This window comes from Muscardinus avellanarius (assembly GCF_963383645.1).
Source record: "Muscardinus avellanarius genome assembly, chromosome: 11".
Taxonomy (NCBI): Eukaryota; Metazoa; Chordata; class Mammalia; order Rodentia; family Gliridae; genus Muscardinus; species Muscardinus avellanarius.
This window is the reverse complement of record NC_137797.1, coordinates 62,688,978-62,705,886: the sequence shown is the minus strand read 5'-3', so window position 1 is coordinate 62,705,886 and position 16,909 is coordinate 62,688,978. Positions and strand designations below refer to the sequence as shown.

Here is a 16,909-nt window from a genome sequence, read left to right as displayed (position 1 = left end):
TTCAGTTATAAAAATAGACAGCACATTCAAAGAGAAAAAAGGCTTGGCATTTTTCTGATTCCCTCTAAGGAGCATCTGTACACAGGAGTCTGGGTTAGGCGAGGGAATCTTAATGATTTAAATTAAATGATTCCCCTACAACCCCTACTCGCCCCCCCAAAAAAAAAGGTTTAAAAAATCAATCTATCTAAACTCAATTCCGTGATTTTCAGGTGTGCAAATTAGAGGCTGGCCCAAATGGAAGCGCCTGCTCCGCCGGGGCATCCGGCAGGGGCAGGTGGGAGCCCCTCCCATCAAGCACCCCCCTGCCCCTGGGCCAGCAAGTGCAGGCCGGCTGGGCCTGGGGCTGGTGCTGAGCCTGCCGCTCCTCCAAACCCCAACTCACGCCTACTGCCCCTTCTTCTCTCAGTGCAATACAGACAGTGCATACAGCCAAGTGGGGGCTGAGGGGCAAGGTGAGGAGACTGCATTCAGGACGGACAGCGGGACGCCTGCGGGAGGGCAGTGAAGGGTGTCCTGCTGATTGAGTGGCTCCTGGTCTCTTTACTGGCTTCTGGGAGTCCCTTGGGTGCGAGCTGCTGCTGGTGGGACCTGAGTGTTCCCTGGTGTGAACCATGCAGGACAGGGGAGGAAATGCTGGGAAAGAGCTGTCCACGGGGCAGCTTCCTCTAGCTTTGTTATCCTTACAAGCCACCACCTTCTCTGCCATACACCACTCTCTTCAACAATGACGCTGTGGTAAATGAGGCCTGGGGACCTGGGAGCTGCCCAGACTATGGGCACCAGGTGCACAGCCTCCTCGCCTCCCCCAGTAGAGAATCCCCCCCCCCCCCCCCCCCCGTGGAGGGCTCTTCACAGCACCTGCGAAGCCTGTAAAGGACACGTTAGGGCCGACTGGAATGGGGTGGACAGTGCCGGAGCATCCACAGGGTCTACCCAGGCCCTCGGGGGAGTTGCTCTGGGAGGCTGGGGCTGACCCTTCCTCGGCCCTCTTCCTTTAGGGCACCCCAGAGCACCCCTGTGGAGCAGGTGATCAAAGTGCTCACATCAACCACCTGCCTGTCTCTCTTGCCGCAATTGGTCCTCTGCCCCGACTTGGGATTAAGATGCTGTGCGGGGCGAGCCATCCAAGACCATCTGGGGGCCAGGCCGCGCCCTGGTTCGGCTGAAGGCAGCTGCAGGGCCCAGCTGGTTACCGTCCTCCAGAGGAGTTGGTGCTCTTGCCCTGTTTCCGCACCAGAGACTCTGCGGCGAGGCTGCTGGTCACGTGGAGGCTCTTGGGAGTCCCAGGAACATTACCTCCTTTGCTCAAAGGAGAACTCAAGGGAGAAGAGGCGCTTGAGGGTCCAAAGTCAGCAAGGCCGGCGGGCCTGACAACGATATCTGCAGAGGGCTGCTGGCGGAGATCCCTTTGGACACGTTGTGCCCGTGTGCGGCGTAGGCAGCTGCGGAGGCCGCGGTAGCTCCTGCTTTCGCTCCGGCCATGGTGCCGCACTCCCCGCCCTGGACTTCCGGCTGCGGCCATTCCCTGCTCCTTCGGCTGTGCTTCCTGAATCTTTGGGGCGACCACGACTTCGAGCTGAGTGACCTCGACCTGCAGCTGGCACTTCCTGAATGGGAATTCCATTCACGGTGTCCGACACGGAGCCCGTTATGGAAGCAGGAGAGTTGGTGCGGAGGAGGCGGACCAGCATGTCACTGCTGCTCTCAGGGGGGATGGAGCCAGTGTGCAGTCACTGCTGATGGAGATCTCACTGAAAGGGCTGGGCATGGCGGAATCCACGCTGATGAAGGAGTCGTCCCCGTCGGCAGAGAGGTTGAAGTTGTCGGCTGAAGGAACGGACGGGATCACCAGGTTCACACCCTCTCTTCTCCGTTTCCCATCCAGCTCGTCTTCTTTTTTCTTCTTCTCTGCATACTTCTCCCGCTTGCGCTTGCGCTCCTTCACTCTGTTGCTTTCCTCCCGCTGGCGTTTTTCTTCCTGCCGTAGTCTGAGTTTCTTTTCTAACTCCTCGTCGTCTAGAAGAAGACTAGCCACTTCTTTGGGTTTCAAGGTATCTGGTTTGAAGTTCCCACCTGAAATCACCACCCGCTGAATCTCGCTCTTCTCCTTGGCCCTCTGCAGGATGCGCTCCTCAGTGGTGCCTTTACAATTGAGCCGGTACACGGTAACCTGCTTTGTCTGCCCCAAGCGGTGGGCTCTATCCATGGCCTGCTGGTCTACAGTGGGGTTCCAGTCACTATCATAGAATATCACTCTATCTGAAGCGGTGAGATTGATACCCAGTCCTCCCGCTCGTGTACTTAACAGGAACACAAAGATGTCATTCCTGTTCTGAAAATCGGCAACCATGGCCCGCCTCTCCGAGATCCTGGATGAGCCATCAAGCCTCATATAGGTGTGCTTCCTGTAAACCATATATTCCTCCAGAAGGTCTATCATCCTGGTCATCTGGGAGTAGATAAGGACCCTATGTCCTTGAGACTTGAGCCGAGTCAGCAGGACATCAAGGGCGTACAGCTTCCCACTGTCAGTGATGAGGCTCTCCTTGCCTGGGATCCTGATGAAAGACCAGCCATTCTGGGGCCTGATGCTCCACAGCCCTCCAGCTTGCTCTGGGAAGAACTGGGACCGTCGACTGAGCCAGTCTGCAGCCAGCTCAGGGGCCCCATTCAACAGACACTGTTTGGCTGCCAGGCTCCCTCCTTCCTTCAGGACTCCCCTCTCATATTCTGCACTTCTGTCATTGCAGTTAGAATCCCAGGGCACTGCGGTGACTCTTGGACTGGCCACGCACAAAAAAGATGGCAGTTCAGTGAGCAGGCAGCAACGACGCGAGGAGGCAGCTGATCTCCGCTGATGGACGGCTTGGTCTGAGTAGCCACTCACCGCTGCACAGTGGCTGCTGAAAACAAGAGACTTTAACAAAGGGCAGCTGCAAAGGTTGGGAAAGGAGAGTGGAAAGTTAACTCCAAGAAGAAAATCCTTGTTTCTCAGATATCTCTGCGGACTTTCCTCTTCTTGCTCTCTCCAGGAACGCAGCTGATGGAGCCTGTAGGAGGTTTTCAGAGACAGGAAAAGAGATAACCATTTGGCCAAAAGTCCCTGAAGCATGAGGTTTGCCATTTCTGCTGGAGATACATCAATAAAGCGAAGGAAAGAAAAACAGCTTTCTTCATTAATACCTTTTCTGTGAAAGAGAGAATGCTGGATATAGTCTGGTGCAAAAGGAGAAAGAAGAATCCGTAGCCACCTGTCTCGTGAATGGTTGAAGATCCTGATCTGTCCATGACGGTAGATAAACTTTGAAATTTCATATGGCTTTAGAGAAATATGAAATGGAGACCACATTTCTTGCCGTTCAGATAACTCTGGGTGATTACACACCTTCCTAAACTGCATGACAAGATTCATGAGGCTACTGGTGGTGTTCTGTGCTTGCTGTGTAGAACCCATAGAAGACTGCAACAAATCCTCAATGGAAATTTTTTCTTTAATGCCTGGTCAGTTGGCAGTACATTAGAATCTCAATCTTATCAGACAATTATTTCTCTACATCTTTCTTGATTCTCCTCAGCACAAACGGCTTCAGGATCATGTGTAAGCAAGAGAGTTGATTCTCATCAATGGCGGACTTTTTTTCAGCATGGCTCTCAATGTCCTTGGAAAACCATTCATTAAATTCTTCATGGGAATCAAATAATGTTGGCATAATAAAATGTAGCAGAGCCCAGAGCTCTGCCATGGTGTTCTGAATGGGGGTCCCAGTTAGCAAAAGCCAATTTCGACACTGGAACTGTAAAAGGATCTTTCAGTGAACACTGGAACTACTCTTGAGTGCCTGAGCCTCATCCAATACCATGTACTGCCACTTGACCCGCTGGAAGTACTTTACATCCTGCACCACCAGCTAGTAGCTGGTGATGACCACATGGAAGGGGGCATCCTGAGTGTAGAGGGTCTTCTGACTCCAGAATCTCCTGATGACTTTTCTATCATGGGGATTTCCCCAATACGGTAGCACCTTAAATTTAGGAACAAATCTAGTAAACTCCTGATGCCAATTGTTAAGTGTAGAAGCAGGTGAAATTATTAAGAAAGGTCCCCAAATGTTCTCTCTCTCAGCCAGATGGGCCAGGAGGGCGATACTCTGTACTGTGTTACCCAGGCCCATTTCATCAGCAAGAATGCCATTAATATCCTGTCATACAGATTGGCCAACCAATTCATGCCTTTCAGCTGGTAACCTTTCAACTTGCCATTGAAAATGGTGGGCTGTGGAATATCTTCCCCAGCCTGGATAGATGGGTTTGCCAGGCTGTAGCTCTCCCCAAACCCAGTGCCAGACTTGTTTGCTGCCCGGAGAGCGGCTGCTCGGCTTTCTTTTGCATCTTCATCAAATGACCTTGTCCGAGCTTGGTGAATATGATAAGCCTTTTCAGCATTCCTCAGGGCCTGGGCTTTAAAATGTTTACTATCATAGTCTTCCCGTGTGATGTTTACTACCACCCCTCCACCAATGTCAATTTGTCTCTGGGTAGAGCTGTCTTCTAGTTTCCGCAGGATTTCTTCCTGAATCCCATCATGACCCATGTCTCGTTTTCAACTCATAAAATGGGCATACAACTCTGTCTGGGTGATTAAGAAGTTGAGCTTTCGCTGTTGCCTCTTAGCCTCCCGCATTTCCTCGTCCAGCTTCTGCTGTTCCAGAGCTTCCTTTTCTGCTCACTTGCGATGCTCCTTCTCCACCTTCTCATATTTCTCCCAGTACAGGAGCATTTCCTTGGTGAGGCGCTGGGCATGAGGCAATGTTTCCTTGCAGTTCTTCTGGGCTTGCAAGGCGGCTCTACGCACCTCCTTCATGCACTGATGAGCAAGCTTTCGGCTATTGGTGAGAAACAGGTTGTGAGCTGAAGCTTTCTGTTGGCCTTTGGTAGTTTCTTTTTTACAATGCTGAGCCATACTTTCCTGTGATGAGCATTGAGCTGCTCAATGGATAGGTGTTTCTTCTTGGTACCAGGGGGAGGTGCATCATGAGAAAACTTGGCAAACACTTTGGTCTGGTGGTGGTGACGACGAGGGGATTCTTCAGAGGAAAGCTCTTCATCTCTTTGTCTTTTTTTCTTCACTTTTTTCAACTTGGCTTTAAGCTTCTTGTCTTCTTTGAATTTCTTTTTTTTTGGTCCAAGTAAGTGCCGTTGTTGCTCATAGAAAGGGTCGTATGTGGAGAGCAGGACTGCGCTGTAGTACTGGTACTGCTGCAACTCCTTGTATTTACTATACAAGGAAGTTTCTTGTACTTGTGTAGTCGCAGCATGTTGTGAAGCTCTTCTCTACTGAGATCGAGTTCCTCATCATCGTTGTCCTCCTTGTTGCCGTCATCATCATCTTCACTCTGAGAATCTGCCTCACTGGACTCATCGCTTAGAAGGATGCTCTTTAGCCACTTTCTGCTTTTCTTCAACTTAGAGAAGTTATATAAATTCCCCTTTTCAGATTTTGATTCTGACTGGAGCGCTCCATTCAGGGAGTATGGGTTTAACGTGGCAGAACTGCTTGCTCCAGAAGTTTCACCAAGCAAGGAATGTGGAGGTTCTTCCTTCACTTGTATCAAGGGGTCCCCAGACTGGGGCAGTAAGGGATTGCTGTCATCCAGCCCATCCTCACTGTCATCACTAGATATATTCCTGTTGAAGATGGCTGACGTTTGTCGCAAGAAATGGTCCAAGCGGAGGGCCCTCTCCAGGTACTGAAGATAGAGGGGCTTTGCCAGCTCAGCGCAGCTGCCATCGTCCCCGGCACCCAACTCCGAGGCCATAGAACAAATCTGTCTTCATGCACAAGGGCCTCCAACTGCACGGCTCAGGCCCCGGGGCCACGCCGCGGTAGCGGAGGGGTAACCTATTATTTTCTTATTCTCTTCCCAATATTTAGTCCTTGGGCTTCTTGGTGCTGGAAGGACTGTTATTTAGAGAAAGGTCTTATGAACTTGGGATTGGTAGCTATGCTGGGTCATGTGCAAATCAAAGGTCTACAACAGTGTTGTCAAATAGAAATGTCTATGATGATGGAAATGAGCACTTGGAAGGTAGCTAGGGAGATAAACTTTTAACTTTAATAAATTTAAATTTAAATAGCCACATGTGGCTAATGGCTATCATATTGAACAGGATATATATATATATATATATATATATATATGATGTATAGAATATTTTTATCCTATAGGACATATAGTATGTATATAGTATATACGTATGCACATATATATATGTGTGTGTATATATGTATATATAGATAAATAGAGGGAAAAAACTAGACATAGGTTTGCTGATATTCTTTTCTTTTATTTTTTTATTAATTTATTTTTTAAATTGGTGCATTGTAGTCATATATCAATCACATTGGAGTACAAGACTTGAGAGGATATACAAGCACACATCATCCAATTAGCCCTCCTCCAGCCCCCATCCCATTCCCTCCCCCTCCCTCCATCCCACACTTCTTTGGTGATTTACTTTGATACATTTGTTTATGTACCTCCTGCGTTTAAAAGAGGCTCCGTCCTCCAGTATTACATACCCTCTGATTGGTCACATTAGTTGCTTCACTATAGGGCCCTTTCTATAGCTCAACCTCTTCCTGTTGCCCTTTTCCTCCTAGTTATTGCTGATTAAGAGAAGTGTCTGATTGATATTTTCTGCGATATTTCTCTGTGCATGCTGCGTTGCAAGTACCGATCCCACTCTTGATGGTCCCAGTAGTGGCCTGGCTACTCAGTGGACTGATCCAGACCTCGCTGGCTCAAGCAGCGGCCTTGCCTCATGGGAGGCCCCAGTTCTGGTCTCGCTGGCCCCTGCACCGGTCTAACCCCTAAGCTGGCTTCGGTCCCAGCCTTGGAGGCCGCAGGAGTGAACTTGCCTCACGCCAGGCTCCGATGCTGGCCATTGGCCCCTGCACCGGCCTAACCCCTTGGCAGGATTCCAATCCCGGCCTCGGAGGCCCCAGTACCGGCCTAGCCTCACAGCAGGCTCCAATGCCGGCCTCATTGGCCCCAGCACCGGCCTAACCCCTCGGCAGGTTCCATTCCCGGGTTAGGAGGCCCCAGCACTGGCCATGTCTCACGGCAGGCTCCGATGCCGGCCTTGCTGGCCCCAGCACCGGTCTAGCCCTTCGGCAGGTTGTTATCCTGGCCTCGGAGGCCCCAGTACCGGCCTTGCCTCACGGCAGGCTCCGATGCCGGCCTCACTGGCTCCAGCACCGGCCTAACCCCTCAGCAGGCTCTTATCCTGGTCTAGGAGCCCCCAGTATCGGCCTTGCTTCACAGCAGGCTCTGATGCCGGCCTCGCTGGCCCCAGCACCGGCCTAACCCCTTGGCAGGCTCCGGTGCCGGCCTCGGAGACCCCAGCATCGGCCTCACCCCTCGGCAGACTCCAATCCCGGGTACGGAGGCCCCAGTACCGACCTTGCCTCATGGCAGGCTCTGGTGCTGGCGTCACTGGCCCCGGCACCGGCCCAACCCCTCAGCAGGCTATTATCCTGGCCTCGGAGGCCCCAGTACCGGCCTTGCCTCACGGCAGGCTCCGATGCCGGCCTCACTGGCCCCAGAACTGGCCTAACCCCTCGGCAGGCTCCTATCCTGGCCTCGGAGGCCCCAGCACTGGTCATGCCTCATGGCAGGCTCCGATGCCGGCCTCGCTAGCCCCAGCACTGGCCTAATCCCTCGGCAGGCTCTTATCCTGACCTCGGAGGCCTCAGTACTGGCCTTGCCTCAAGGCAGGCTCTGATACCGGCCTCACTGGCCCCAGCACCGGCCTAACCCCTCGGCAGACTCCGATCCCGGCTTCGGAGGTCCCAGCACCGGCCATGCTCACGGCAGGCTGCGATGCCGGCCTCGCTGGCCCCAGCACCGGCCTAACCCCTCGGCAGGCTCTTATCCCGGCCTCGGATGCCTCAGTACCGGCCTTGCCTCAAGGCAGGCTGATGCCGGCCTCGGAGGCCCCAGCACCGGCCTTGCCTTACGGCAGGCTCCGATGCCGGCCTCGCTGGCCCCAGCACCGGCCTAACCCCTCAGCAGGCTCTTATCCTGGCCTCGGAGGCCCCAGTACCAGCCTTGCCTCAAGGCAGGCTCTGATGCTGGCCTCGCTGGCCCCAACACCGGCCTAACCCCTCGGCAGGCTCCGATCCTGGCCTTGGAGGCCCCAGCACTGGTCATGCCTCATGGCAGGCTCCGATGCCGGCCTCGCTGGCCCCAGCACCGGCCTAACCACTTGGCAGGCTCTTATCCTGGCCTCGGAGGCCCCAGAACCGGCCTTGCCTCAAGGCAGGCTCCAATCCTGGCCTTGGAGGCCCCAGTACCGGCCTTGCCTCACGGCAGGCTCCGATGCCGGCCTCGCTGGCCCCAGCACCGGCCTAACCCCTCGGCAGGCTCTTATCCCGGCCTCGGAGGCCCCAGCACCGGCCATGCCTCATGGCAGGCTCCGATGCCGGCCTCGCTGGCCCCAGCACCGGCCTAACCCCTCGGCAGGCTCTTATCCTGGCCTCGGAGGCCCCAGAACCGGCCTTGCCTCAAGGCAGGCTCCAATCCTGGCCTTGGAGGCCCCAGTACCGGCCTTGCCTCACGGCAGGCTCCGATGCCGGCCTCGCTGGCCCCAGCACCGGCCTAAACCCTCGGCAGGCTCTTATCCCGGCCTCGGAGGCCCCAGCACCGGCCATGCCTCATGGCAGGCTCCGATGCCGGCCTCGCTGGCCCCAGCACCGGCCTAACCCCTCGGCAGGCTCTTATCCTGGCCTCGGAGGCCCCAGAACCGGCCTTGCCTCAAGGCAGGCTCCAATCCTGGCCTTGGAGGCCCCAGTACCGGCCTTGCCTCACGGCAGGCTCCGATGCCGGCCTCGCTGGCCCCAGCACCGGCCTAAACCCTCGGCAGGCTCTTATCCCGGCCTCGGAGGCCCCAGCACCGGCCATGCCTCATGGCAGGCTCCGATGCCGGCCTCGCTGGCCCCAGCACCGGCCTAACCCCTCGGCAGGCTCTTATCCCGGCCTCGGATGCCCCAGTACCGGCCTTGCCTCAAGGCAGGCTGATGCCGGCCTCGGAGGCCCCAGCACCGGCCTTGCCTTACGGCAGGCTCCGATGCCGGCCTCGCTGGCCCCAGCACCGGCCTAACCCCTCAGCAGGCTCTTATCCTGGCCTCGCTGGCCCCAGCACCGGCCTAACCGCTCGGCAGGCTCTTATCCTGGCCTCGGAGGCCCCAGAACCGACCTTGCCTCAAGGCAGGCTCCAATCCCGGCCTCGGAGGCCCCAGCACCGGCCTTGCCTCATGGCAGGCTCCGATGCCGGCCTCGCTGGCCCTAGCACCGGCCTAACCCCTCAGCAGGCTCTTATCCTGGCCTCGGAGACCCCAGTACCGGCCTTGCCTCACGGCAGGCTCCAATGCCGGCCTCGCTGGCCCCAGCACCGGCCTAACCCCTCGGCAGGCTTTTATCCTGGCCTCGGAGGCCCCAGCACCGGCCTTGCCTCACGGCAGCCTCCGATGCCAGCCACGCTGGCCCCAGCACCGGCCTAACCCCTCGGCAGGCTCTTATCCCGGCCTCGGAGGCCCCAGCACCGGCCTTGCCTCACGGCAGGCTCCGATGCGGGCCTCGCTGGCCCCAGCACCGGCCTAACCCTTGGCAGGCTCTTATTCCGGCCTCGGAGGCCCCAGTACCAGCCTTGTCTCATGGCAGGCTCTGATGCCGGCCTCACTGGCCCCAGCACCGGCCTAACCCCTTGGCGGGCTCTTATCCTGACCTCGGAGGCCCCAGTACCGGCCTTGTCTCATGGCAGGCTCTGATTCCGGCCTCGCTGGCCCCAGCACCAGCCTAACCCCTCAGCAGGCTCCGGTCCCGTCCTCGGAGGCCCCAGCACCGGCCTTGCCTCATGGCAGGCTCCGATGACAGCCTCGCTGGACCCAGCACCGGCCTAACCCCTCAGCAAGTTCCGGACCCGACCTCGGAGGCCCCAGCACAAGCCTTGCCTCATGGCAGGCTCCAATGCCGGCCTCGCTGGCCCCAGCATCGGTCTAACCCCTTTGCAGGTTCCAATCCCGGCCACGGAGGCCTCAGTAGTGGCCTTGCCTCACAGCAAGCTCCGATGTCGGCCACTGGCCCCGGCGCCCGCCTAACCCCTCAGCAGGTTCCGATCACTGTCTCTGTGGTTATTATTTCAAAGGTTCCAGGTGTAATGTATCAGATCTCTGCCTCCCCTGAGTATTGGCCACTGGCATTGCCACTGCCTCCACCGTTTCAAATCCTTCCCAGGCTCTTTTTCCACTCTGAATGTTGTCCAGTGTTTCTAAGCATGCGTGATGGTAGCATTCGATATTTGGTGTAATTTCTCCAAAAAAAATAAAGTTGGTAAGATCCAGTTTCTGCTTCTCCTGAATACAAGTCTCCACCACCATCGCGGAGAACTCTTTCAACACCGCATTTTTTCCTTGGTCTCCGCTAAACTCTCTCCTTACATGTGATATCTGAGATTCTTAACAATATAGAGAAATAGCAGTCCTCTTTCATGGCAAATTTTTCCATAAGTTCCAGTGGATTTAGATAAGTTTTGTCTGCATCTCCAGTGTCCTGGCATCCATAACGGCTTTCTTGCCTCCTCTCCGATATTTATCTTTTTCTGTTCTGGGCCCGGTTTCTCCAGGGGTCTGGCGTGCTACTCACAGTTCGGTCGGGGCCCAGAGTACCGCGACCCGGGCCCCATCTGGCGTGCCCCGCGCGCGACCCCTGCCCAGAACCCAGCATCTTACTGGATCCGGTTTCTCCAGGGGTCTGGCATGCTACGCGCAGTTCGGCTCGGGGCCCAGTGTCCCGCGACCCGGGCCCCATCTGGCGTGCCCTGCGCGCGACCCCTGCCCAGAACCCAGCGTCTTACTGGACCTGGTTTCTCCAGAGGTCTCAGGTTTGCTGATATTCTAAAGAGAGTTATTTTGTATGTGTGGTAGTGGGGATTGAACCCAGGGGCATTATACCTCTGAGCTATACCATCAGTCTGATTTTATATATTATTTTGAAACAGAGCTTGCTAAGTTGCCAAGAATGGTTTTAAATTTGCCATTCTCTTGTCCACTTTCATCTTCTAAAGAGAATATCTATGTAGAACTTGCTAATGGGTGGCCCAAAAAGCCACTCATAAATCACCTTTGGACTATGTATCATAAAATCAAAGTGATGAGAAAAGGGATTGGCATAAGGGAATTTAAAGAGTTATCAGCATGCTCTGCTTTTTTCTCCTGCTTCAAGTCAAATGAAGAATTCAGGAGGATTGTGTGGAGAGGTTACATGTTCCCCTGAATTTGCAGGACTCAGAAATAGATGCCTGGCTCTCATTGGGAATTTTCAAAGGAGAGCCTGCCTGGAGATGCCCTTGACCAGAGTGAGGAGAAGGGGCCACAAGAGGGGCATCTTGTATTTGACAACAGAATATTCTTTGGGCTGCAGAAGATTCTGCCAAAGAAGACAGTGGAATCATTATCTAAGAAGATGAGATATATGAATAGAAAGAGTCTCTGTAGCCAGGCGTGGTGGTACACGCTTGTAATCCCAGCATTTGGGAGGCTGAGACAGGAGAATCGTGGTTCACGGACAGCCTCAGGTACTTAGTGAGGCCTTTTACAACTCTGTGAGACTCTATTTCAAAATAAAGAATAAAAAACAGTGCTGGGGTGTAGCTCAGAGGTATGTCCCTGGGTTCCATCCCCAGTACTGAAAAAAAAAAAAAAGAGTCTCTGTAGAGTGTATTTCTACAAACTGCAGCTGGGGTGGAGGGTGTGGAAGACCCCAGATGTGTGCCTCTAAAGAGAAATTGAGTGGTGTATACTTGCTCTTTGAGGGCATCCAGCCTCTTAAGTCAGGAACACACATCAGTATAGGCCCCTTTCCCCTCTTTACTTCTCCTGCTTCTCTCTACCTGGTGGGAAATTGGAACCTCAGTGTTCATCAACTGATGCATGGATAAAGAAAATGTGATCTATCTATACAGTTGAATACTATTCACCTTTAAAGAGGAAGGAGCTGTTGTCATTTGCAATAACACAGATGAACCTGGAAGATATGGTAAGTGAAATAAGCCACGTGCAGAAAGACAAATACTGTATTATCTCACTTATATATGGAATTTAAAAAAGTTCAATTCCTAAAAGCAGAGGGTAAAATGGTGATGACCAGAGGCTGGTGTGGATGGGGAAGAGAATGGAAAGATGTTGACCAAATGGTTCAAAGTTTCAAGTGACAGGAGGACATGATTTTTAAATTTATTGCATAACATGGTGATTATAGTTAATAATAATGAATTGTACATTTTATAATTTCTATGAGTAAATTTCATGTTTTACCACAAAATAATAAAGTGAATAGTAAATAATATAATAAATAATAATAGCTGGTCTTGGTGGCAGATGCTTGTAATCCCAGCACTCGGGAGGCAGAGACTGGAGGATCATGGTTCGTGGACAGTCTCAGCTACTTAGTGAGGCCATATGCAACTTAGTGAGACCCTGTTTCAAAATAAAGAATAATAAATAGGGCTGGGTGTGTATCTCAGAGGTTGAATGCCCCTGGGTTCCATTCCCAGACTTGCACACACATAAAAAAAGAATAAAAAGTAGGGATGGGAGTGTAGCTCGGAGATAGAATGACCCTGGGTTCCATCCCCAGTACTGAAAAAAACAAAAATAAAAATAATAATAGTAAATAATAATAAAGTGATAGCTGCATTAATGAGATTGATTTAATCATGCTTCTTTGTAAGCATACATCAAAACATCACATTCTACCCCATACGTATATAAAACTATTTGCCAATTAAAAAGAATAAAAAGAAAAGAATTTAGTTTTGGAAAGTATTGACCAGCCAGCCAAGTGGAGGTGCTGAGGGGACAGTTGGATATCAGTCTGGAGTTCAGGAATTAGAGGAGATAGAAACTCGGGGAAATGTGGAGGGTTGTAAGAATACAGATGACATTTAAAACCAGGTAGATGTGGTAGTACATGCCTGTAATCCCAGCCAACTGGGAAGATCGTGAGTTCGAGCCCAGCCTGGACAACATAGAGACCTTATAGCAAAGCAAAGCAAAACCCAATAATTGGAGTGAGTCCAGGGAGAGTCGACTCTGGAGCTGAGTCTATCTGGGGCTGAGGACAGCACTGGCACTCCCCAGTGTTCCAATAGATGCGCAGATTCACACAAAGTTCTTAAGCCAGAGTCAGGTGCCGTGTGAATTCTCAACAGCCATTATGTTGGCAAGGAAGCAGACTGATTGGGAAGAGAAGTCTTTTTCTTTTTCTTCTCTGTAGTACCAGGGAGTGAACCCAGGAGTATTCTACCTCCACTTGTAGACTCTGACTCTCTGATGTAAAATTCAAATTAATCTGTTAAAGGATTTAATCAAGGCATCGGATTTTTTTTTTTTTTTGGTGGTACTGGGGTTCCTGGAAGTCCTTCTACCTCCGGGCTACACTCCCAGACCTATTTTTTATATTTTTATTTGGAAACAGGGTCTCTTAAGCCAGTGTGACTGGCTTTGAACCTGCGCAATCCTCCTGTCTCCGCCTCCCAAGCGCGGGAATTACAAGCGTGCACCACCATGCTGGGCTAAGGCATAGGATTTTGATTCATGAAAACAAACTCTGGCAAACTGAGTAAAAAAACTAGATTGAAGCATAATAATTCTTTTCATGATTTTTCTACCTTTGTGTTAATTACCTTTTTGTTATATAAAGTCTACAGCAAAAAAGCTAACTGTAAGTGGAAAGTAGCTGGCCATTCTGACATATATCAAAATAGACAACTGACAGGGTGTGTTAAAGTCAGTTTTCTTTCAGGAAGTCATTTGAATACTGGTTTGGTAGAGAACATGGGAAAAATCAGGAAGAATCCAAACAAGAAAATTATAATTAAGGAAAATCTGAGAATGTTATTTCCATAATTTTATGAGTTTTTTTTTTTACAAAATAAATGCCCATTTGCAATGACCACTGTCAGTAGTGGACACTATGTGATTAAATCCAGTACACTGCATTTCTTATGCCGTGTGAATTGTGGGACACAGAGTGACAGAATTTATGCACCTTTATGAAACATGCCACAGCAATGTAGCATTTAAGCTAAGATATTTTAATGAACTAATTTGTTCAGATTGCTTGAGGATAAAAAGTGATTTCATAGGATTTGCTACTATTAATCATTACAGCCCCCCCTAGCATTTAGTACATGGTGGGCAGGTGTTTTCAGGATTATCCTAATAACAAAGGAAAACAACAGACATGTTCTTAAGAGTCAAATTGCAATTAGAGACAATTAATGTAACAGTTTAAATTAGAACGAAAGGGCAAGGCTAGTATATTATAAAATATTATAATTAATGTATTAAATGCAGACACAATAATCTTACTTCATTTAGAAATTATTCATTCTGCTTATGAGAAATAATTTGCCAATGGATTCAGTCTGGACTTAACTGGGAGAAAATGAAAGGCTTCATAGCTTAGCTCCTGGTGTCCAGGAAGGAGAGAGAATAAGCTATATTATAAGAGACCTCTGGAAAAAGTTCATTTTTAAAAAACACCAAGACTCAGATTTATTATTATTCTCCTGGGGCACACACTTTGAAATGATATTTTCATACAAGGTAGAATCTGAAATTTGAATCCTGTCAGAGCTGCAAAGTACTGAAAGTCCAGATCTCACAGGGAATAACATTTAAATATTAAATGTCTATGTCCACGGCAGAGATGGTAAGAATAAAAACGGCCCCATTTCAAGTGAAATCTTTGTCCTCTTTATTTTTAAAATTGGGTTAAATTAGTATTTTGTTCAGTTTGGCCTGGAAGACTGCAAAAATAAATATAAGAAGCAAAGAGTTTGAAGCTGTAATGTTCACACAGTTAAAATCATCTTCCATTTCACCGAAAGCCCTCCCTTGCCAAGGAAGCTTACGCTTGTCATTTACTGGCTGTGAGATCAAAATGACTGGGCCATTAGTGAAATTGGATGTCTCGTGCAGTTGGGAAAAAAACCCAGAGTTGATTGAATTTGCAATGAATTGTTTTAGTGTCAGAGAAGTGTTAGGGTCATCTGCTTGGTCCTTTCCTTTATTCTCAGAATCTACATCTCACAAATGTCAGTCATTGGGTATCCACGAGAGCTCCAGCCTTATGAGGCAATTCTTTTGAAATACTTAAAAAAATAGCCAGAGTCCCTTTTTCCTTACTTGAAGTTCTAAATTAGTGAAATCATGTGTACATGATTTCATTGTGTAATCATGTGTACATACAAATGATTGCAGACAGACTAAAATGTCATCCAGAAAAGGAGAAGGCTCTTTGGCAGGTCTCGGTTGTTGTGCAAACTGCTCTGCTACACCTCCTAGCAAATCTGATGGTGCTTGAAGTCTCTGTGAAGACTGGGATGCATGCGGAGACTTTAGTAGGTCCCTACAGGTGAATTACAGTGATTATCTGTAGAATTTTTGAGCAAAGCTTTGCTATCCTTCGTAGATGGCTACTCTTATTTTAAGAAATAGCTTATGGCTTGGTCCTGGGCCTTAGTACACACTCAACCCTTGATCATGAGCCACCTTGAACATGAGCTTCTAATGATAAACTGAGTGTTGTCAGGCCCACCAAACCATAAAGCTGGGCATGTAGTACAGCTTGACCAGGGCTGTAAGGCATGAGGACGCTGGGTGAAGCAAGTTTCTCAGATGCAGATGGTCCCTACTCTTGTCAACTTGCTTCTCCACATATGGCCTCATGAATGGTCATCCTATGACTAACATTGGGCTTAGTTTGTAGATGTGTATGATATGCTGTTACCTTCCCAAAGTAGATGACTAACACTGTTGCTCTGCTCTCTTTGGGCTCTGTAGAGGAGTAAAGAAAATCCCATTGCTGGCCGGGCGTGGTGGCGCACGCTTGTAATCCCCGTGCTTGGGAGGCAGAGACAAGTGGATCGCTCTAGTTCAAAGCCAGCCGCGCTGGCTTAAGAGACCCTGTTTCCAAAAATAAAAAAGTATAAAATAGGTCTGGGAGTGTAGCCCAGAGGTAGAAGGGCTTCCAGGAACCCCAGAACCACCAAAAAAAAAAAAAAAAAAAAAGAAAAAGAAAAAAAGAAAAAAAGGAAAAGAAAATCCCATTGCTGGATAGTTCTTCAAGAAATGTGCTTAGTTATTTTTCCTGGAAGAAGGGATGGCCTGAGGTCTGGCCAAAACCTCTCAACACCAGGAGTTGCTAAGAAAAGTGGCAAATGGAAAAGGAAGAACAAAGCCACACTGGAGCTCACGAGGACAACTGGGGCCCTCATCTCACTCACAACCTTCAGCCTTGACAACACGGCTGATCTACAGAAGTTGCTGGCACACTCCACCACAGCCACATATACACACCTGGCTCAGGATCTGGAGAAGCTAAGGGAGGTGTCCTGTAGGAGCCAGAGGGGCCAGGGGCTTGTGTGAAAGAGGAGCAGAAGATCAGTGACAGCGTGCATGAACTGCAAGAGTGACTGGGATCTGCACTGAACTTCACACACTGTGATCCAGGCATGGTGTTGAGAGGTCTCATTCAAAAAGAGTGTCTCATGATCCAACTAGGTGGTCAGTATTATAGACTGAATATCTATGTTCCTCTGAGAAGGAACCCAACTGAAAAGTTGGTGACAAACAGGTGTGTGAATAGATCTTTCTGAAATGGTCATAGAAAGTGGTGATGTTTGTCCCATGTGACTGCTCACCAAAGAGTAAGTCAGTGGAGGAGGATCTTAACAGTCAGGTTAGGCTCTTTTCCTGGTGACTCCACATATGCCTGATGGGCTTATAAAGTGACCATGATGGCAGGATGGAGGACATGCATGGAGTCAGCAAAATGGACTT

At 50.4% G+C, this 16,909-nt stretch overlaps 1 pseudogene across 1 annotated transcript; it reads right to left on the bottom strand.

Annotated features, from left to right (window-relative positions):
* Positions 1 to 1,192: 1,192 nt before the first annotated feature.
* Positions 1,193 to 5,819, bottom strand: LOC308269952 (chromatin-remodeling ATPase INO80-like; annotated as a pseudogene). The gene has a single exon. The product of its transcript is annotated as a chromatin-remodeling ATPase INO80-like (transcript).
* Positions 5,820 to 16,909: the final 11,090 nt, after the last annotated feature.